The following is a 24568-nucleotide window of genomic DNA, read 5'->3' as shown; positions in this document are numbered from 1 at the left end:
TTACCTCGTCACGTGCCCGCAACGCCACCGGAAGGCATCCAACTTCCCCGTGGGCAGTGGACAGAATGATTTGACTTATCAGTGTACAATCAGTAGCATTACAAGATCGTTCAGTGACAGGAAAGTATCGTTGAACGATTGTAAGGAATTGTAAAAAGACTTATGCAAAATTTTAATTTTGTGTCATGAATGGCAGGTCTCTTTAAACGTGGACAAGTGTAAGATAATGCTCATGAAGAAGAGAAAGCTCTGATTATAAGACTAATGGTGAGCATCTTGAACACGTCACATAGTATAAATATTCCGTGGTAAAACTGAGAGGCAGTGTAAAACCAGACGATCTGTAAAGTCAGTATTATGGAAGGTGAATGGAAGTGTTGGATTTTCTTGAAGGATACTGGGAAAATGCACTGCATCTGTAAAGGAAATTGCTTACAAGGCGCTAGTACGACCAATTTTAGAGCTTTGTTCGTGTTTGGTGTGTCTACCAAGTTGGCATGACAAAAGAATTCGAACTAATACAGAGATGCGGTGCTGGGTCGGTATATCCGATATGGATGTGTAACAGAAACATTAGGGAACATAAGTGAGAATCCTTGCATGATTTAGACATAGTTCTTGTGAAACCTTGATTGGTAAATTTAGAGGATACGTAGTAGAAAAAGGCTGAGCGAGCATTATACTGCCGCCATCGTATATCTGGAGGCCAACGGCCTTGCCGCAGTGGTAACACCGGTTCCCGCCAGATCACCGAAGTTAAGCGCTGTCGGGCTGGTCTAGCACTTGGATGGGTGACCATCCGGTTTGCCGAGCGCTGTTGGCAAGCGGGGTGCACTCAGATCTTGTGAGGCAGACTGAGGAGCTACTTGATTGAGAAGTAGCGGCTCCAGTCTCGGAAACTGACATACGGCCGGGAGAGCGGTGTGTTGACCACATGTCCCTTCATATCCGCATCCAGTACGCCTGTGGTCTGAGGATGACACGGCGGCCGGTCGGTTCCTTTGGGCCTTCATGGCCTGCTCGGGAGGAGTTTAGTTTTAGTTTTTTTCATCTTATATCTCGCGGAGGGATCATGAGGATAAGGTAAGAAGGATTAGGATTTGGGAACATATAAAGGCATACACACAGTCACTTCCCATCGCTCTATACACAAACGGAATATTAAAGAAAGTCGATAATACTGGTACGATGTACCCTATGTTTGTGGAGAGTATATGTAAACATGGATGTCTGTACCTCGTTGAAAGTCAGGAATGTCGCGGGTACACTACCATGACCAAGATTCGACCGAATGTCGGGAACGACTCAAATGAAACCAGATTACGCAGGACATAATCGTCTAGGGCCGTCATCAGCGGATAATCAAGTGCGAACAGAAATACGAGCAATGACTAAATGTACGAGTTGGGATGACGCTACAGATGAACAAAGTTCAAAGAGTAATATGACGAGAGAAAATCTGAGACGCAATGAAACTGGAGACAGAGAACCAACAGTGTTCTACGAAAGTCAGACGATTGTAAACCGAAGGGAGCGTTGATAACTACGACGTTATTACGCCACTTTTCATTCAGCGGTATTTCCAAACACGCGTTGACAAGGTAAATATTAGAAAAATATTCTCCTCCGACAAGCTTTGTGAGGAGCTCTTCTGGACATGGCATAGGGTAGGTTTCTAATTGTTCCTGGTCATTGATTTCGATTTAAAATCTCATCACAGCCGGAGGAAGCTACTGGGTTTCTTGACTACTACCCAGGCTGTGGCTCAAGCGCTTGTTTTAACTGGTTCAGTCACCCAAGCTTCGTGGAGTCGTTCGAGTTCCTGATTAATGGCTGTCTAATAAAGAGACTGGAAAGGGCAGTGTTCGACTGAAACGGGGCAGCACGCCTGGTTGCAAGGATATATGAGCCTGGAAATCTTTGACACAGCCAAGATCAGCTTCGAATACACACTGCCTGACGAAACCAACCAATCAGCCAGCAGTCGCGGTCAAATGTCAATGTAAATTCGTACACGTACACTCCATCGGCGGGTATGTAAATGATTGGAGTTGCAGTTCTCTGTGACACTCAGAACGACCACCAGTGTGCATTAGTGTTGTCCATCTTAAGTGTTCTCACCAGACTTGGTAGAGATGTAGCAGGTGCAAACAGTGTGAGATGGTGATTGAACACTGTGGAACAAAGAGATGCTACATACTCGTGTAAGACAGCTTTAGCAACAACTGACGGAATTTGAAAGGGGCCTCGGGTCACTATTTCGATGGCTCGTCAAATAATGTACTCCCTCTTCAAGTCACGAGTGGCCTACCGGGGCCATCCGACGGCCATGTCATCCTAAGATAAGGATGTGGGTAGGAGGGGCGTGGGGTCAGCACACCGCTCTCCCGGTCGTTATGATGGTATTCTTGACCGAAGCCGCTACGATTCGGTCGAGTAGCTCCTCAATTGGCATCACGAGACTGAGTGCACCCCGGAAAATGGCAACAGCGCATGGCGGCCTGGATGGTCACCCATCCAACGTCAAATAATGTACTATCTAAATTTCTCGAACATTCGGATGTGACAGTGGCCTGATGTTGGACTGCATGGAAACGTGAGGGCAGACATATTCGTGATCAAGGTTGCGGTCAACCACGTCTGCCAGCCCTTCCCATCAACACCTGCCATCCGACAAAAAGTAATGACTCCCTCCAGTATTCTGTGTCATCCCGAATCATAGCTCACAGACTAGCAGCAGCCAGACTAGGGAACTGCCGTCCCATGGGTAGGCTGCCGTTAACGCCACAATAAAAACGGCTATGTCTCGAGTTGTACCGTGGATTTTAAGCAAGAACTGCTTACGAATGATGCCACATTGTGTGTGGCGATGAATGGTGGTTCTGTACTACCCCAAATGACTATTGTCGGCGAGTATGGTGGTGACCTGGAGAGACGTCCCATTCTTCCAATCTTTTGAAGAGGCACAACAGTGCTACTCCTGGTGTCATCGTGTTGGCAGCTGTTGAGTACGACATAAGATCACGGTTGGTAGTGATGGAGGGAACTGCGATGGCACAGCGATACATTCTAGGTATCTGGGTTCCTATGCGTTAGCTCCTGTGCGACAGTTTCCTGGTGTGATTTTGGAAAGTGTCTCTACACACTGTCTACTTGATGTTAAGATGTTCCAATGGAAAGCAAGATCCTCAAATCTTTCGCTGATAGAAAATATGTGGTACCATCTCGCGCGTCAACTCCTCCTCAGTGCCAGTGTCCAGGGTACCAATATCCAGTTACAATAGATGAGGGCCAACTTGCCTCAGGAGAGGACACAATAGGCTTTTAATATCCTTCCCAAACGAATCAGAGCATGCATCCAGGCCAGGAGGGGTGGAAAGTCTTTCTGATAAGGGGCTCATACTGCCAAATTTTTTGTAATAGTTACTATTGATGGAGAATCCAAACCACAAAGAGGCATCCAAACCGAAAATACTTCCCGCTAAGTGACTATTAACAACAAGTGGCGAGTAGTAGGGTAGTGGGGTTTCCACCCCAGTTTGGATATCAAATTGATATGTAAATTAATTTAATTGATCAATTAATAATCCGCCACTCCCTACTACCGCCGCCCTCCCCGACGACACCCACCCCCGCCCCTGACCACGCCCACCCCCAGTCCTGGATGACGTCACGTGTTTTTGGTTGGTTCTGAGCACTATGGGACTTAACTTCTAAGGTCATCAGTCCCCTAGAACTTAGAACTACTTAAACCTAACTAACCTAAAGACATCACACACATCCATGCCCGAGGCAGGATTCGAACCTGCGACCGTAGCGGCCGCGCGGTTCCAGACTGTAGCGCCTTTAACCGCTTGGCCACCACGGCCGGCACACGTGTTTTTCTCAGCCTGCAAATGTGCCCCAGCCCCCCCTCCATCCCTCCCCACCCTCCCCCTCCCCTACCCTACCTTATTGTCGGGAATTTCAAATTTGGCAGAAATTTCGAATTTTGGTGGGGATTTCATGGTCCCAGGTCTGTGGTGGCGTGCCTACCCCTCCCTTCCCGCACCTGGGAATTGGTGGGAAATAGAAATCTGAGTGGGAATTTTTTTTCTTGACTCACGTGACCAAATTTGGTCAGATACGTTCAGTCTATGCTGAGCTGTCGTGGAAGCATTGTGATGTGTTCAATCAACGAGATGAACGTGAGGGATAGCGCAGCTTTCAATAACTATATTAGATGTACACATACGAAGGAGGACTGTAGCTGCAGTTCATTACATGGGGAATGGAAGAATATGATAATGGAACAATGTAGGGGAAAGGAGCAGAAGAATTCAGTTCAGCAGATTGCGACAATGCAGAGAGATGCGTTGCGCTATCGACCAATTGTACATCGGTTGACTGATGATAATTCTGAGTCGACACCTAAGTCTACTGCCTTTTTGCCTTACGCAGGAAACACTTCCAACGAGATCGGTCGTATTTTACGGAAATACGATGTGAAATGTGTTTTGCGACCTCCATCTAAAATTAGAGTGCTTTTGAGTTCTGTTAAGGATGATCTTGGTCTGCGTAAGGCGGGTGTATATCGCATTCCTTATAGCTGCGGCATGGCATATATTGGTCAAACTATCAGGACCGTGGAGGACCGATGTACTGAGCATAAACGGCACACACGATTACAGCAGCCAAGTAGATCTTATATTGCCGAACGTTGCTTGGGTACTGGTCACCCCATGTTATATAATAACACCAAGATATTGGCATGCACTTCCAGCATTTGGGACAGTGTTATTAAGGAGGCAGTTGAAATTAAATTAGCGAGCAACCTCGTTAACAGGAATGGAGGTTTTTATTTAAACTCTGTTTGGAATCCTGCTGCCTCCCTTGTCAAAAAAACAGAGGGACAGAATCAATGCTACCTCACCCACGAGTTCGTAGTCTATCGATATCTCTGCCTTTGGTCATCTTTGATGGCACTAGTGTTCAGTGTGCGTGTTATCTTTCCTGCATCAGTCCGAGAACCGAGGTTTTAAATTTGCATGTACGGTGCCTGTCCGTTGCAGTTTGCCTTGAAAATGGCGCGGTGTGCTCCCGGTCGTTGAAAGTGTTACCTGACTGAATTCCTGGAAGTTATTTGGTAGAAAAATACTGTTCATCAGATAATGGTTATGCAGCGGAATGGTACAAGAATGCATTCTGTAAGTCAGATGGACCAATGCTGCTGTTATAACTACCATCCACTTATGAAATTCAGTCAGTTTTCCACCACACATGAGAAGTCTGCCTCTGATCCAGAGGAGATTCTGCAGGGTGTAGATGTGACATAAACGACATTCAGTGAGAGTAGTGACATCCGGTCACTGGAAAAAGTAAAGCTAAACACTGTTCATGTTTGACGATGTTGCTGTGGAAAACCAAGATCAAATTAGGCGATATTTCTGTTTCGGTCGCCATATGGCTGTTGATGTATTTTATCTGAGTCTACATGCACACTGTTCATACATAGATACCTTGCAATGTCTCTGTACGCAGCTGTAACATAAGGTATTTATCTATTCAGTCTTTCCAACACAATGGATAGCACCATCTGTAGATCGAAAAAGTTTTGAACGGTGGAGTTCTGAGATAAATGGATGTGTCACTTGATTTCATACGGAGTGCAGAGCTCTGCAACACTGTTGTAATGGATAGAGTTAGAATGGCACAGTAAATGTCCGGAGAAGGACGGCTCGGTTGATACTCGGCGGTCAACTGCTGCTTGATATATGCTTTTGCACGACACAGTTCATCCCATTCCACCTCCATAAATCGCACTTTAATACTTTTAGCTGCATTCTCGATCTCTGTCACAATACGCCACCTGTGTCTGTGGTTGTGGCTTCTATACCAATATGTAAACGTTTCGAACCGCTAGCAGTTAAATTATACAATGAAGCGAAGAGTAGTGGTGCACAGGGCTTAATTGGTATCTTCTCATACACAACATCCTCGCTTTGTCCATGCAGTATCACTGGAATATTTTGCGATGGCACATATGATGGAGGCCAGTACCAAACTGCGTCATGCTGATTAGGACTCCCGGTGCATTTCAGCGAGTCAGGAGCTGGCTGGGTGTCTTTAACTGACAATAACAGCTGATTGTCCTGCTACATCAAGTTGACCAGCTGTGCGACAGGATTCCAGGATGCTGCCATTGCTGCGGGTCCCAACGGGCTGGGACACATCACTGTTGCAGACCCCGAGAGGCTGGAAGACGTCGCATCCGCTGGTGAACAAAGAAGAAAAACTGTTACAAGCGACGATGGAAGCACAAAGACCTTCACACGGCAGTAAACACAGACATTAAGCAGGGGGTACTTACTCTTCCACGGCTCCTTCCTATTCGTCTGCTGATGCTGTGGCTGAGCGGCGTGGGATGATCTCAGCTGACTCTTCATACTGACTGACTGACTGCAATTGAGGCTGCACAACTGCTGGGCTCACCTTATATCCCCATTGTGATCGAATGCTGCGTTCCTATTGGCTACTGCCAATTTTCGATGCTCTGGTGGTCTAATTGTGAAGCAGACGAGTTGTTTGGTCTTCTAGATAGGAGGCAGATGTCTCTTGTGAGGTGGAAAGCTGACTGTGAATTTCAAAAATGGCTGGCAGTTATAACAACAGCATTCGTCTGGCGGACTTGCAGAATGCATCTTGGTACCATTCTGCTGCATAACCATTATCTGCTGAACAGTATTTGTCTTCTTCTTCAGGCACTCAGCCATTATCACTCTTTTCCATTCTGCCTGTATGAGGCTATGGGTGCAGTTCTCAGCTGTATGCTTACAGGCAACATGGCTGTTAAACTCCTCCAATTCAGACACCAACAGCTCTCTGACAGAACACATTCCGCATAGATGAGAGGATGGGTTGGTGGAGGGGGAACTGGATGGGGATGAGCAGTTGAAGATCTTCAGTGGTATATATCACATATACTAATATGTTTCCACTGAAGCGAATTAGCATCAACTGCCCGCCTCTTCCGTTTTGGAAGAGTGAATACTTCATGTGGAATATCTCGGCAGTTTGCGCATGTGCAAGAGCATGTATCAGCTACGACATGCATCTTGGCTCCATCCCTCTGCCTTGTCGCAATCTGCTGAACTGAATTCCTCTGCTTCTTTCCCCTACACTTTTCCATTATCATAGTCTTCCATTCACCATGTAGTGAACTGTGGCTACAGTCCTCCATCGAATGTGTACATGTAATACAGCTATTTAAAGCTGCTCTATCTTTCACATTCATCTCGTTGACTGAACACATCACGATGCTTCCATAACGACAGCAGAGCATAGTCTGAATGTATCCAATCAATTTTGGTCACGTGAGTGAAGAAAAAAAAGTTCCCACTCAAATTTGTATTTCCTGCCTATTCCCAGGTTGTGCTTGGATGGGCACGTCAGCACAGCCCTGGGACAACGAAATTCCTACCAAAATTCGAAATTCCCACCAAAATTCGAAGTTTCTTCTAAAATTCGAAATTCTCACCAATAGGGTAGGTTGGGCGAGGGCAGGGTGGGGAAGGAGGAAAGGGGGGGGGGGGAGCTGGGGCCGATGTGCAGGCTGAGAAAAACACATGACGTCATCTGAGGGTGGGAGTGGGGTGGTCTGGGGCGGAGGTGGCTGTGGTCGCGGGCAGGGGTGGTCGGGGGCGGGGGATGATTAATTGATAAATTTAATTAAACTGCATATCAAATTCCCCCCCCCCCAACCCATGAACCATGGACCTTGCCGTTGGTGGGGAGGCTTGCGTGCCTCAGCGATACAGATAGCCGTAACATAGGTGCAACCACAACGGAGGGGTATCTGTTGAGAGGCCAGACAAACGTGTGGTTCCTGAAGAGGGGCAGCAGCCTTTTCAGTAGTTGCAGGCGCAACAACCTGGATGATTGACTGGTCTGGCCCTGTAACACTAACCAAAACGGCCTTGCTGTTGTGGTACTGCGAACGGCTGAAAGCAAGGGCAAACTACAGCCGTAATTTTTCCCGAGAGCATGCAGCTTTACTGTATGATTAAATGATGATGGCGTCCTTTTGGGTAAAATATTCCGGGGGTAAAATAGTCCCCCATTCGGATCTCCGGTCTCCGGGTGGTGGCTACTCAAGAGGACGTCGTTATCAGGAGAAAGAAAACTGGCGTTCTACGGATCGGAGCGTGGAATGTCAGATCCCTTCATAGGGCAGGTAGGTTAGAAAATTTAAAAAGGAAAATGGATAGGTTAAAGTTAGATATAGTGGGAATTAGTGAAGTTCGGTAGCAGGAGGAACAAGACTTCTGGTCAGGTGACTACAGGGTTATGAACACAAAATCAAATAGGGGTAATGCAGGAGTAGGTTTAATAATGAATAGGAAAATAGGAATGCGGGTAAGCTACTACAAACAGCATAGTGAACGCATTATTGTGGCCAAGATAGACACGAAGCCCACGCCTACTACAGTAGTACAAGTTTATATGCCAACTAGCTCTGCAGATGATGAAGAAATTGATGAAATTTATGATGAGATAAAAGAAATTATTCAGGTAGTAAAGGGAGACGAAAATTTAATAGTCATGGGTGACTGGAATTCGACAGTAGGAAAAGGAAGAGAAGGAAACGTAGTAGGTGAATATGGATTGGGGCTAAGAAATGAAAGAGGAAGCCGCCTGGTAGAATTTTGCACAGAACACAACTTAATCATAGCTAACACTTGGTTCAAGAATTATGAAAGAAGGTTGTATACATGGAAGAACCCTGGAGATACTAGAAGGTTTCAGATACATTATATAATGGTAAGACAGAGATTTAGGAACCAGGTTTTAAATCGTAAGACATTTCCAGGGGCAGATGTGGACTCTGACCACAATTTATTTTTTATGAACTGTAGATTAAAACTGAAGAAACTGCAAAAAGGTGGAAATTTAAGGAGATGGGACCTGGATAAACTGACTAAATCAGAGATTGTACAGAGTTTCAGGGCGAGCATAAGGGAACAATTGACAGGAATGGGGGAAAGAAATACAGTAGAAGAAGAATGGGTAGCTTTGAGGAATGAAATAGTGAAGGCAGCAGAGGATCAAGTAGCTAAAAAGACAAGGGCTAGTAGAAATCCTTGAGTAACAGAAGAGTTATTGAATTTAATTGATGTAAGGAGAAAACACAAAAATGCAGTAAGTGAAGCAGGCAAAAAGGAATACAAACGTCTCAAAAATGAGATTAACAGGAAGTGCAAAATGGCTAAGCAGCGATGGCTAGAGGACAAATGTAAGGCTGTAGAGACTTATCTCACTAGGGGTAAGATAGATACTGCCTACAAGAAAATTAAAGAGACCTTTGGAGAAAAGAGAACCACTTGCATGAACATCAAGAGCTCAGATGGAAACCCAGTTCTAAGCAAAGAAGGGAGAGCAGAAAGGTGGAAGGAGTATATAGACGGTCTATACAGGGGCGATGTTCTTGAGGACAATAGTATGGAAATGGAAGAGGAGGTACATGAAGATGAAATGGGAGATATGATACTGCGTGAAGAGTTTGACAGAGCACTGAAAGATCTAAGTCGAAACAAGGCCTCGGGAGTAGACAACATTCCATTAGAACTACTGACAGCCTTGGGAGAGTCAGCCCTGACAAAACTCTACCATCTGGTGAGCTAGATGTATGAGACAGGCAAAATTCCCTCAGACTTCAAGAAGAATATAATAATTCCAATCCCAAAGAAAGCAGGTGTTGACAGATGTGAAAATTACCGAACTATCAGTTTAATAAGTCACAGCTGCAAAATACTAACGCGAATTCTTTACAGACGAATGGAAAAACTAGTAGAAGCCGACCTCGGGGAAGATCGGTTTGGATTCCGTAGAAATATTGGAACACGTGAGGCAACACTGACCCTACGACTTATCTTAGAAGAAAGATTAAGGAAAGGCAACCCTATGTTTCTAACATTTGTAGACTTAGAGAAAGCTTTTGACAATGTTGACTGGAATACTCTCTTCAAATTCTGAAGGTGGCAGGGGTAATACAGGGAGCGAAAGGCTATTAAAATTTGTACAGAAACCAGATGGCAGTTATAAGAGGTGAGGGACATGAAAGGGAAGCAGTGATTGGGAAGGGAGTTAGACAGGGTTGTAGCCTCTCCCCGATGCTATTCAATCTGTATATTGAGCAAGCAGTAAAGTAACAAAAGAAAAGTTTGGAGTAGGTATTAAAATCCATGGACAAGAAATAAAAACTTTGAGATTAGCCGATGACGTTGTAATTCTGTCAGAGATAGTAAAGGACTTGGAAGAGCACTTGAACGGAATGGACAGTGTCTTGAAAGGAGGGTATAAGATGAACAAAAGCAAAACGAGGATAATGGAATGTAGTCGAATTAAATCGGGTAATGCTGAGGGAATTAGATTAGGAAATGAGACACTTAAAGTAGTAAAAGAGTTTTGCTATTTGTGGAGCAAAATAACTGATGATGGTCGAAGTAGAGAGGATATAAAATGTATACTGGCAATGGCAAGGAAAGCGTTTCTGAAGAAGAGAAATTTGTTAACATCGGGTATTGATTTAAGTGTCAGGAAGTCATTTGTGAAAGTATTTGTATGGAGTCTAGCCTAAATAGTTTAGACAAGAAGAGAATAGAAGCTTTCGAAATGTGGTGCTACAGAAGAATGCTGAAGATTAGATGGGTAGATCACATAACTAATGAGGAGGTATTGAATAGAATTGGGGAGAAGAGGAGTTTGTGGCACAACTTGACTAGAAGAAGGGATCGGTTGGTAGGACATGTTCTGAGGTATCAAGGGATCACCAATTTAGTATTGGAGGGCAGCGTGGAGGGTAAAAATCGTAGAGGGAGACCAAGAGAGGAATACACTAAACAGATTCAGAAGGATGTAGGCTGCAGTACGTACTGGGAGATGAAGAAGCTTGCACAGGATAGAGTAGCATGGAGAGCTGCATCAAACCAGTCTCAGGACTGAAGACCACAACAAGAACAACATCAAATTTTTATCATAATTGAGGTGGTAACCCCGCTACCCTACTACTGTGGCGTTATCAGCTGTGTGACCTTGTAAGCTGCAGCGATTGTCAGTTGATCCGGATGGGAATGGAACTGTTACCATACGGTACCAACATATGGGAGGATGGGTCTAATACCGGGGAACATAGACGAGTATGTGTTTGAAGGTTTATCATATTTCACAATTTGAAATATTCGTTTCCCCTGACGTGGGATTCATTTGTGAATAACGCATCGACGTTGTGCGTGTTTCTGAAATGCTCTGTATCCGTTTTCTTTCCCTTGATGCCTGTGATGTTCCATGTGGCAATGGCGGTGTCTCTAGATGGAATGAGTAAATTGGCCATTCAGTCGAAAATACTCACGATCCCCTAAAGGAGGTGCTTGATTCGTCCCCCGGAATACCAACGTGTAAAACATAAACGCTACGAACTTCGGCACCAACCTGATGATTCCGTGCTCTCTGGGAGGTTTTCAGGTTCGCCGGACTGAGATACCAGATGCACCACACTTCTTTGGCTATAGTTCAATAATTACCATTTCATCGTTGTGATGGTACTAGACGCATATGTCGAAAAATTACACTAGCGCTTTCGCTGAGTGACAGCTGTTTATTTATCGCCATGTAAAAGATGGTTCAAATACAGGGTGTTTCACGTACGATGCGTGGGTTAGCCCGCAGCTCGTACGGCATATTAACCGGCTGTTGCCACCTGCATCTGCACCAAGACGGCTGCGCGCTTTCCCCGGGCGTTTCACGTACGACGCCTGCGCTAAGTCTGGGACTTCCCCAGCCCGTATGTCGCTGGGCCCGCTCCTCGGACAGTAACACTGTGCGGGTGTGTCCTGTACTGTGAGACTCAGTGTACGGTGTTTTCTTTTGAGTTTTTTGTCAAGTTTCCATTTACTATGGTATTCACGAGTGTTCACTGATCTGCTCGTGCGAGCCGGCTTGCGCTCACGCCTCACCAGTGAGCATCCAGACAGCTCTCGGTGAGTGATGGAACGGGAAGAGGACAGGAGGGAAGGTGGAATCGAGCAAGGCAGCTCGGCATGAGAAACGTGTCAACGAGGCCATATTGTGGCCGCCAATCGTTCTGAGGAGTGTATCGCTTCACAACTTAAAGCTTTCGTTACAAATTTGCCCCCTAAAACTGCTGCATTGACAAGAAGTGACAATGAAATGAACCTCACATTTCTTTTAATTGATGAGGCAAAAAAACCATGGGGTAATAAGTAGGAAACATAATATTTATTACGACTGATGCAGCCTCTGGATGACTTGTTTTCAGACGAAGTTTAAACTGGCGTCGACATTTATTTCGTGACTTAGTTATTCGCACGTTAAAGACAGAAAATCTGCAGGTCAGTGAATGCTACTTATTTTGTTTTGCACGTAAGCATCATTGTCTGGTATCTCATCTGAGCACTGATAGTTTAAAGTTAAGCTTTTAAATATAAGTCTTTTAGTGAGCTTCTGTGGGTGGATTTCTTTCTCTTCACTCCGGAAAGTAGTTTCTTGCACAGATACACTGATGGAAAGACATCGCAACACAAAACAGGGTTGTGCTACACAAACGAAAGTTAGTAGGTGTGTTTGTACATTGAAAAGATGATGGCTGTTCAAATTCCGCACCAGTCGCATAAGACTGGCGCTAGTAGCCCCACTGTGAGGATACAAATCAGTTTTACTTTAAATACACGTTGTAACGTTCGCGAACGTTAGTTACCTTTGAGACAGGACGTGGTGAGATGGTGTTAGTCAAGAATGTGTTTAAGGCGACAAAGACGGAATTATCAACAGCTCACAGAGTTTGAACGAGATCGTGTAAGAGGAATACGAGAAGCTGGATGTTCCTTCTGCGATACTGCACAAAGACCTGGCAGGAAGCACACTGGACTCGCATTCGGGAGGACGACGGTTCAATCCCGCGTCCGGCCATCTTCATTTAGGTTTTCCGTGATTTCCCTAAATCGCTCCAGGCAAATGCCGGGATGGTTCCTTTGAAAGGGCACAGCCGACTTCCTTCCCCGTCCTTCCCTAATCCGATGAGACCGATGACCTCGCAGTTTTGTCTCTCCCCCAACAACCCATCCAACCAACTTGGCAGGAATGTAGCCACTGTACATAATTTCTGGCAGCGGTGGTCACGAGAATGTTCGATCGGAAGAAGTCCGGGCCCTGAATTTCCACGTGGCACTACCGAAAGGGAAGACAATCGTGTTCGGCGTATGGCTCTGGCGCATTGTACTGCAGCTGCAGCAGTTGGCACCACAGTGACACAACGAACAGTTTCAAATCGGTTATTTCAAGGACACCCCTATGCCAGACGCCCTATAGAGTGCGTTCCACTGACCCCAAACCACCGCCATTTGCGACTTCAATGGTGTCAAGCGAGACCTCATTGGAGGCACGTTCGAGGTCTGTTGTGTTTTTGATGAAAGGTGGTTCTGCCTCGGTGACAGTCATGGCCATGTGTTGGTTACAAGGATGTCAGCCGAGGGCCTATAACCAACCTGTCTGCGTGCTACACATAATGGACCTATACCAGGGGTTATGGTCTGGGGTGCGATTTCGTGTGACAAGAGGACTCTCGTGGTTATCCCACACACCCTGACAGCAAATTTGTGCGTCAGTCTGGTGATTCGACCTGTTGTGCTGCCATTCATGAATAGTATTACATGTTACTTAAAATCCGTCTTGATTGCAATTTTTTTTTATTATTATTCATATGACCGGTTTCGGTTCATTCAGAACCATCTTCGGATCTGATATTTCAGTTACAGGAGTAACCCGTCCAAATTCAGCAACTTTCACATGCTACATTGCAATCAAGACGGATTTTAAGTAACATAAAATCACTGATTGCTGTTATCCCATAAGACATTATGTCTGTTTTTGCAATAGTATTACAGCTGGCGTTTTCCAAGAGGATAACTCTCGCCCACATACAGCTGTTTTAACCCAACTTGCTCTACAGAGAGTCGATATGTTGCCTTAACCTGATCGTTCACCAGACCTTTTTCCAATCGAGAACATATGGTGCATCATCGGACGACAACTCGTCATCCACAAACACCATTAACCGTGTCTTTATTTGCCGGCCAAGTACAAAAGGCATAGAACTCTATCACAGAAACTGACATCCAGCACCTGCACAACAATACACGTTCGTTTGCATACTTTCATTCAACAGCCTGGCAGCTACACGTATTATTAGGGTTCCAGTATTTTACATTTGCAGTGGTGAAAGGTCTCTGTTTGATTCCTTTCATGTTAATTTCTTAAATCTGTTGTCATTTACGGCATAAATTCCTCTTCTAAATTTACTGTCGTGTTTCTGACTAGCTGGGAGGAGACTGAGCAGTGAAACGTGTTACTTTTACACTTCTACAAGAACGATCTGTCACACTACTACACTTTAAAACACAGTTTAGATGTAATTCATGTCACACAGTCTCATACGGAACCTACATCCGCTTTCTTTTATATACTGTATACGATAAGATACTGTCATCCCCCTTCCCTTCTGCGTGAGAGGATGAATGAGCAAATGTATTTCTAGTTGCATGCTTGATGGTAGCAGACAAGCCTGTCTGCTAGAGAACAGTAGGACCAACGTTGCTTTCTAGAAGCAAAGAGGTTTCTATTCTTAGTATGGTCCCGTCCGTCCCTTGTCATGTTGGTATAGGGTGCTGCCTCTCTGGTCACTTCCGTTTGTATTTGTGAAGCACGCTAGGTAGGAGCCCAGCAGGTCAGTCTGTCCGCGGCGAGCGTCTGAAGTGGTAAGATCTCCGGCTAAGCGCGTGTCTGCTAAGTCCATAGGACAATGGATTTCTGAAGTTCAGCCTAACTGAAAATTTAATCACCTTTATTTCAGGTTTAGATCTAAAATATCTAATGTTATCTTAAATTGCAACGCAGTGTATTTCGAGTGTAAAGTTCAGAATACCTTCCATTAGTTGCTTTGTCACTACTTTGTGAGTAAAGTGGAACCACTTGTTGATCAGTAACTCTAACTAAGATCATCAATCTTAAATGCGAATGTGCGTGAGATTATAACGTCTCGTCTTGACAATATTTTTCAATATAGCAACTTTTCTTTATGTTCAACCCACGTGGGATGTACTTTGTGAGACCAGTACCACGTGCTTATACAATTGTTTGACCCATCAGGTTAATAGAAAGGCGATAGTAACCAGTTGGAGGGTTTTCTTTTGTAAATTGCGTTTCGAGGTAATTTATTTTAATTATCAAAATTATTGTGGAGTTACTCTCTTTGTGTAAACCAAGCTGACCACGTGAAGCATGTGATGTAAGCATCAAAGTAGCCCTCAGCTATTCTTTTCGGGAAGATTTCACAGAGAGTTAGTATGAATTTAGTATATCAGTGTGTGGTAATTTCATGACGGACAGGATTGCGCTACGAACGTAACTTCTTTGGGTGAAAATTGAATCGGTTGGTTGTGTTTAATTTCCTCTTGCATATGTTTCAACGTTCTTCGTGTGTTATTTTATGAATGCAGTGTTGTATGCAGTCTCCCAATCTAGGCTCCATATTTGATGTGTTCCGTAAGATTACAAACTGTCATTTTCACAATCCTAAATAAGGCACCAGATTAGTTATGAATCAAGTTTAATATGCAGAAATTTCAATGATCAATGTTAAAATAAATTTCCAAAAATAAACTGATTTATTTATTTTTATTTAAATTGTTGTCGTATGACGATTAAAAGATTATAATTAATGTTAGTCTGGTTGCGAATTTGGTAAGCTAGACTGGATACCTCGTGAAACAGTTGCTGAGTAATGCAACGTTGACTTCCCCAGACAGCTCACAACTTTTAACCCGCTTTTATCTTGAATATAATCACCGCTTTCATAACAAATTAAGGCAACAACATTACAGTGGCTTATCTCCCGCTTACATTAACCTATGATCTTGCATTGTTAATCACTTAAATATGTAACCTGGTCAAATGTATTCCAGAAATTTATTATTCTGCATGTATTATTATTATTTATTTATTTATTTTTTTTTTGGTGTCGCGGTTTTTCTTTTCGTCAGTGTATATAGGTCCAAACATCGACATAATCGTAGCTGAAAACTTGTGAAGTTTTGGAAATTTATATAGAAAATGAACTGTTTTGCGTGTCTATGAGTCTTGTTTTATTATGAAACTTATCGCTCAGCTGCCTGACACACTCCAGGTTCGTAAGTTCTGGCAGTAGCTAGACATCCTGCATAAACGTGTTATAAATTGATAGCGGTGTGTTCGATCTTCGCTTCAAGTTCCTAGCCCGGCCATGACGTTGCTATTCGCCGACTTTAAAAGAGCTACTCTCGACTTTAAGCACTGCTCCATTAAGTATATAGTCTTGCGATTTAAACTACGGAGAACTGTAACCCTGTCGCTCCTCCGAAGACATCGCAAGTTTGCGTTCTTCCTGTGCTACCTAATAACGCCTGTGAGGGGCGTTTTACCGTGAGCGCTCACTACTCGGGCGGTGAGTGAGCGTGAGCGCTAGTGCTTGTGCAGCCGCCTCCTAAACAGGTGTGGTACACGCAAAGGATCAACGAGCGTTTCTTGTGTTGAACTTTGCAAAAACATAATCTTGCGTGGAATGTCGGCTTGCATTCATACAAAAATGTCTCAGCGTGCGCGTTTCCAATGACTCGACGACGCCTATATTAGTGAAGGTTTAGAGAAATCAGTGTTTTAACTGAAAATAAATTAGGCGAGGTAGGACAGGCATTGGAAAATAGTGCGAGAAAATCATTGCACCGTTTAGAACCTCAGACTGACGTGTCGGCAGCATCAAGTCATAGAGCTGTGCACAAACTCAAATTGAAACCACAAAAAATAACAGCAGTGCAACGATTCACTAACTCAGATAGTATTGCTATACGGCATTATTGCTGCCGGCTGTTGCAGCCAGTGCATGATGGGGAGGCTAATCCTGAAATGCTCTTTTTTTATAAAGCATTGTTGCATCTGTTAGCGTATGTAAAATCGCAGAACAACTGCCGTTGGAGCTCCGAAAATCCTCGTCAATTACGTCTACATCCTCCGCATGAGATGAAAGCGGGAGTATGCTGTGCAGTTAGTGCGAGACGAGTTGCTCGACAAATCTATTTCCATGACACAGTAACTTCTAATAGGTATGGCATCGTAGATCGATACCACCCCTACCGGCATCTGACAGCTGACAACGGAAACATAGGTATCCGACAGACGCCGATAGCGGTCGTGAGTAGACCGGCTAATCCAATGATGCGCGCCCGCTGAACCACGTGTTAATAGCGGGAGCGTCACACGAATGCCGGACATTTGCCACACCGGACATTTGCCACGCCGGACATTTGCCACACTTGCCCCTTCGCCAGATAGCTTGAGTAGCGATCCCTTCCCCGCACTACCTCTGTCCGTTTTCAAACCGCCGTCTCCACATCTTACTCGATACAACGTAAGGGACCTTCTTCTTCGACATCTTGGTCAAATACAGAGCTTCTTTTCCGAAATCGAAATATTTATAACTTTTGGGAAACGAAAGCAATACCGACGATTATGTCAGCATGTAACTAGTTCTGCCAAGTATAAATATAGATTCCTCTGTCTGTACGGTAGCTTCCTTTCACGCTTACTGATTGCGATAGAAACAGTCCATCGGCATGGGAGCAACAAGAAAGGAACGATGAAACGAGAATGCAAATGTACGCTAATCATTTCTTTTTTATCACTGCATTTGTGCCTACTTTAATTACTACAACTGCATACCCAAAAGACACTAAGGAAAGAATAAATGGGTTTCTGAATCTTTGAAAAGAAGAACGACATACTCCATATTAATTTACTCTCTAAAAACATTAGTTAATAAAGTGTAGTGGGACAATGTTCAAAACAACTGAAAACACTTTCACTAAATATAGATAAGAACATCTATGATTGACATGTCATCTAAAGTCGACTTACAATTTCAAAATGTTAGAAATAAGGAAATGAAGTAATACAGAATGCTACGCTTGTAACGTACGTTGTTGTTCTACATTGTTTAGCTCTGGTATTTACAGGGTCACATAGAAAGTATCTTAGGTTCTGGAGGGAAAAGCCGTAATTGTAATTATCTGCGCTACAACAGAATCAAGGACAACTTAAGGAAAAATAATGTGAGCTCACTATCGACTTTGAAGCAGATAGTTCCTGTGACTTAGTATGGGCAGAGGTTATTTTCGACAGCCGAAATAAATTAATAACTGGCTCCTTTTACCGACCCCCTGCCTCCGATGAAACAGGTGCTGAACAGTTCAAAGAAAACTTGAGTCTCATCACAAATAGGTACCCTACTCATACAATTATAGTTGGCAGTTACTTCAATCTACCTTCCCCATGTTGACAAAAATACATTTTCATACCCTATTGTAAATAGAAAACAACTTCGGTAATTATTCTAAATGTTTTTTTAAAAATTATTTTTAACAATTAGTTGATGAGGCCATTCAAATTGTAAATGGTTACGAAAACACACTTGACCTCTTAGCCACAAATAATCCTGAGCGTCACGACGGATATAGGGATTAGTGAACACGCAGTCGTAGAGAGGCTCACTTCCGTAACGAAGAAATTCACCAAAACTAAACGCGAAATATATCTATTTACAAAAGCAGCTAAAAATTCGGGTGACGTCTTTCTAAGAGATAGTCTCCAATCCTTCCAAACTATGTAAATGGAGACTATTTGTGGCTTAAGTTCAAAGAAATAGTATCAACAGCACTCGAGATATTCATACCAAATAAATTAATAAGAGACGGAACTGATCCCCCATGGTACACAAAACACAACAGAAAGCTGTTGCAGGAGCACCGCAAAAGGCACGTACAATTTAGACGAACGCAAAATCTCCAAGATTGGTGAAGTTTTACTGAGGCTCGAAGTTTGGTGCGGATTTCAATGCGAGATGCATTTAATAGTTTCCACAACGAAACTCGTTCTAGAAATGTGGCGGAAAATCCAAAGAGATACTGGTCCCATGTTAAGTAAACCAGTGAAAAGGCTCAATAAGTACCTTTACTGCGCGACAGCGACGGTAATGTTACTGATGACAATGCCACTAAAGTGGAGTTAGTAAATGCATTTTCCGAAATTCCTCCACCAAAGAAGACGAAGTAAATATCCCAGAATTCGAAATGAGAATAGCTGCAAACATAATTTAGAAGTAGATATCCCTGGTGTTGCAAAGCAACTGAAATTACACTGTCGGTGACAGAGGAAATGATCAAATATCTTTTCAAAAAGTCTCTAATGTATAAGAAAAGTAGGTCTAATACATTTGTCTCTGATGTTCTTTAGTAACAATTAATTTTCACTAGTAAGCTCCTTGCTTTTACTGACCTGTTTAAAGATAATCAACAATTTAGTAAGAAATTTTAATTTTTAAAGGACTATATCTAAATGTGCTTAAGTAGATTTACATCTACTATAAATGTTTGCAGCTGAACTTAAATAAAAAATATTTGACGTGCCAAAATGTCTACCTTAGCATCAGATCAGTTTTGGGATGTCAATTTTAGGTGCAATTCAAAGGTTCATTTCCCATTTTCTTTTACGAAAGCGTATACTATCAGTTTAACAAACCATGATATTTTAGGTGATAGTTGCGATTCTGAAGCTTCAGAAAAATATTTTAGAACTCACAATTATTTAATAGTATGGCCATAATATTGGAAGGCAGAAAAACGTTATCTTAACGTGACAACAATAGGGATACTTTTGTGAGGCTTGAAACACTTCTTAATTTTTACATTTAAGGCTGATTCGCATCACACTTTGCACAGGCTTTGGACCGTGAAAATGATAAATGACCATCTACCATTCTGGCGTGTGTAAAATCAGCCTAAACACGCTGAACTAATGTACACTCTATTTACAATTACAACTTAATACTAGCTCCGATAATGCTGCTTCAATGTTTTAATAATTTTATGTCAGTAACCTGCGAGGACTCGGTGGTCTTCATAGTTTTTAATACATTATTTTTAACGTATTTTAGTCCAGTTTCTGAATATGGGCAATGGCTTTTAAGCAAGGCCTAATGTTGCCAGTCTCATCATAATTCTTTATGATTCTCTCCATCCTGTCGTCCAGCTTCAAGTACTTCTTCTTCCTCTTCTTACCTTCAAGATTCATTTCCAGTTTCATGTACACACATTTTGTGAGCTGTGATTCCTTTTTCAAGCATCTACATCTACATCTACATCCATTCTCCGCAAGCCACCTGACGGTGTGTGGCGGAGGGTACCCTGAGTAGCTCTATCGGTTCTCCCTTCTATTCCAGTCTCGTATTGTTCGTGGAAAGAAGGATTGTCGGTATGCTTCTGTGGGGGCTCTAATCTCTCTGATTTTATCCTCATGGTCTTTTCGCGAGATATACGTAGGAGGGAGCAATATACTGCTTGACTCTTCGGTGAAGGTATGTTCTCGAAACTTTAACAAAAGCCCGTACTGAGCTGCTGAGCGTCTCTCCTGCAGAGTCTTCCACTGGAGTTTATCTATCATCTCCGTAACGCTTTCGCGATTACTAAATGCTCCTGTAACGAAGCGCGCTGCTCTCCGTTGGATCTTCTCTATCTCTTCTATCAACCCTATCTGGTACGGATCCCACACTGCTGAGCAGTATTCAAGCAGTGGGCGAACAAGCGTACTGTAACCTACTTCCTTTGTTTTCGGATTGCATTTCCTTAGGATTCTTCCAATGAATCTGTCTGGCATCTGCTTTACCGACGATCAACTTTATATAATCATTCCATTTTAAATCACTCCTAATGCGTACTCCCAGATAATTTATGGAATTAACTGCTTCCAGTTGCTGACCTGCTATTTTGTAGCTAAATGATAAGGGATCTATCTTTCTATGTATTCGCAGCACATTACACTTTTCTACATTGAGATTGAATTGCCATTCCCTGCACCATGCGTCAATTCGCTGCAGATCCTCCTGCATTTCAGTACAATTTTCCATTGTTACAAGCTCTCGATACACCACAGCATCATCCGCAAAAAGCCTCAGTGAACTTCCGATGTCATCCACAAGGTCATTTATGTATATTGTGAATAGCAACGGTCCTATGACACTCCCCTGCGGCACACCTGAAATCATTCTTACTTCGGAAGACTTCTCTCCATTGAGAATGACATGCTGCGTTCTGTTATCTAGGAACTCTTCCATCCAATCACACAATTGGTCTGATAGTCCATATGCTCTTACTTTGTTCATTAAACGACTGTGAGGAACTGTATCGAACGCCTTGCGGAAGTCAAGAAACATGGCATCTACCTGTGAACTCGTGTCTATGGCCTTCTGACTCTCGTGGACGAATAGCGCGAGCTGGGTTTCACACGACCGTCTTTTTCGAAATCCATGCTGATTCCTACAGAGTAGATTTCTAGTCTCCAGAAAAGTCATTATACTCGAACATAATACGTGTTCCAAAATTCTACAACTGATCGACGTTAGAGATATAGGTCTATAGTTCTGCACATCTGTTCGACGTCCCTTCTTGAAAACGGGGATGACCTGTGCCCTTTTCCAATCCTTTGGAACGCTACGCTCTTCTAGAGACCTACGGTACACCGCTGCAAGAAGGGGGGCAAGTTCCTTCGCGTACTCTGTGTAAAATCGAACTGGTATCCCATCAGGTCCAGCGGCCTTTTCTCTTTTGAGCGATTTTAATTGTTTCTCCATCCCTCTGTCGCCTATTTCGATATCTACCATTTTGTCATTTGTGCGACAATCTAGAGAAGGAACTACAGTGCAGTCTTCCTCTGTGAAACAGCTTTGGAAAAAGACATTTAGTATTTCGGCCTTTAGTCTGTCATCCTCTGTTTCAGTACCATTTTGGTCACAGAGTGTCTGGACATTTTGTTTTGATCCACCTAACGCTTTGACATAAGACCAAATAGTTGATTTTAGGGTGAGGGTTTCCAATAATACTATTTATTTTGTTGTGCCGCCCTTCAACAGCATTCGTCGTTCGCTGCCTTTTTCCGTAACAGTCCCACATTTCTATTGCGATATCCTCATTCTCTAGCCAGTTATCCACAAAGTAGTCAAAAAATTGAGAGAACCTTCCGTTATCAGGAGCTTCTGCATGAATCTCAATCCATCCATAGCTTACGTCCTCCAGTTTTACAACTGCCAGCGCTGTACACGTGCTGACGTTAAGTCTTAAATCCTCGTTCTAGCGGTACTCCTCAGTTAGACCGAGAACTCGAGTTCTTCTCCACAAACTCTTCTTCATATGGAAACAGAATCCATTTATTTCGGTTGTGGGAAAAACTTGATGAATGGCCGATATCGCAGCTGCCTCAAAGTCCATCTTTACTTGTTTAGGACACCACTCAGAGACTGCCTGTTTTATCAGACGAAACAGACGAACATATGTGTCATTCTTCTTATAAGGGAGCAGTGCAAATACAGTAGGAAGAATGTTTGTTTCTTTAATCGGGCCTCCTAAGTCTACGTGTATGGTGTAGATCCGTGCAAACTGCTTGCTGCATCTCTTAAATGTTCCATCCATAAAAAAATGGGAACATGTTTTTAAACTTTCTTTTCCTTTGCTTCCACTAAAAATCATTATTCTCACCTCTAATCTATCGTATTCCAGAAGAAAACTACTGCCATCTCCCATTTTTAATAGTCTTCGTGATGATCAATTTCATAAGAGTTCTTAGGCTCTTGTTGGTTCCCCCACTCTTGACTCCATCGACGACGCATGGTTCTCTTCCTAGATTCTGAATTAGGCATCACTGTAACAAAGTCATAAACTTATTATGTAGATTTCCCATTTCATCCGCGTGTATCTCCTATAACTGTGTAGTTTCTTCTCGAGACCTTCTCTTCGCTCTTTCCACTTTCAGAGCTGCATCGTCAGGTGGTCCACAGAGATGTTCTAATACGCTCAACACTTCTCCGTTCCTCGAAAGCTGCTTTCCCTTGTAATCACCCGCTTTTCGGCGTAAGCACATCCATGTAACAATACCTTCTTTAGATTCCCTCTGTTTAAGATACGCGTAACCTTTCTAATGAGCAGGAGACCTGCCCTTGTTCGTTGTAATAACTTCCATACTGATGGTCACGTTAGGAACTTCGAAAGCAAACTGGGCGGGCGCGTGAGCAGGAAGAGGAGGAGGAGGAGGAGGAGGGGGAGGGGATACAAGGGACCGAACCCTTCGGAGCAGGTAAAACCGTGGCAAATGTCCGGCGTGGCAAATGTCCGGACACCGCGTCACACTGCACGACGCTCTTTAGTTTGTTTCCTTGTACTAGCTAGACCATATTGTCGTTTGTTTTTTTGTGAAGTCCCTTCGCAGCTCTTAGAGAAAGCTGTAAGATAAGGAAAACCTTTGTTTACTTTATTTACATGTTCGCTAATACTGTCCAGCTTCCCTACGACGATAGCTGCTGCACCGCTCCGTAGCCCGCCTTTCTTACCATTGTGTACGAAGTAGTAACTAACAGTAGGTATTTGGAAAATATATTGCACCATATTTTTAGAGAATAAACACCTATCGAAAAGACAAGGAGGACAATGCAAGACCACACACCACTAATGCTTCTATGACAGTAATATATAGTTTTCAATGTCAATAAACTTTACCAACAGCCGTACACTTTAAGATATTTTATTTTATTCTGAAAGCAACCAGTTTCGGCGATTCATTTTGCCATCTTCAGGCCGCTGTGTAATAAAAGAGTATACATGTATTAATATAAGGGTGTACAAATGAAGCTTATGGGAAGTAACAGGTAAGCATAATACCGCTTAAGCTTAAAAATGAAAGTACTGGCGTTAAATCAAATCTCTGTGTACATCCAGCACAATAGACTGTAACATGTCTTAGTAACGTTAAACGAAATCTCTGCATATATCCAGTACAATAGGCTAAAACATGTGTACTTATTTGTTAGTCATAAAATTATTTAACATCACAGATTTACAAGGGAACATGTAAATTCATTAAAAATATCAGATCTAGACAGTGTACAATCAAGAGCTCCGTAGAAACAAAGCTCGTCTTATTCTTGTAATAAAATCCAATAAAAATTCTTTTAGATGAGGAACCGCCTAGAACATATGAGTACCAATCTTCATTTAATGTAAAATGTCACACAGTAAGCTATGAAATACAATAGTATGCATATTTACAGACAAGGAAATATCACGGATGTTAAGACAAGTAGTTGCCACAGCATCAAAAATAACTTGAACCTAAACCCAACGGCAGTCGACATATTAAGAGAAAAGCATGCATAGCGAACACTAAGAATATTCACAACTCTCTTGTGGCTTATGCTATTCAGTAAATCGGAATAAAATATATGATTTGGTTTCCGTTATATCACTGAATAGGTCGGCATTACCACAGTCAAACAAATTAACTTTCTATAACCTTGATTTGTACACCCTTATATTACTGCATGTATACATTATGCAAAGGCCTGAAAATGGCAAAATGAACTGACGAAACTGTTTACTTTCAGAATAAA

General features: G+C 43.0%; 1 pseudogene; it reads left to right on the top strand.

Moving 5' to 3' along the window:
• The first annotated feature begins 705 nt into the window (after nucleotides 1-705).
• On the top strand, nucleotides 706-823 carry LOC126185608 (5S ribosomal RNA; annotated as a pseudogene).
• The last annotated feature ends 23745 nt before the right edge of the window (nucleotides 824-24568 follow it).

This window comes from Schistocerca cancellata, chromosome 4 (genome assembly GCF_023864275.1).
Source record: "Schistocerca cancellata isolate TAMUIC-IGC-003103 chromosome 4, iqSchCanc2.1, whole genome shotgun sequence".
Taxonomy (NCBI): domain Eukaryota; kingdom Metazoa; phylum Arthropoda; class Insecta; order Orthoptera; family Acrididae; genus Schistocerca; species Schistocerca cancellata.
The sequence above is the reverse complement of the archived record's forward strand: the minus strand, read 5'-3'. Positions and strand labels throughout refer to the sequence as shown.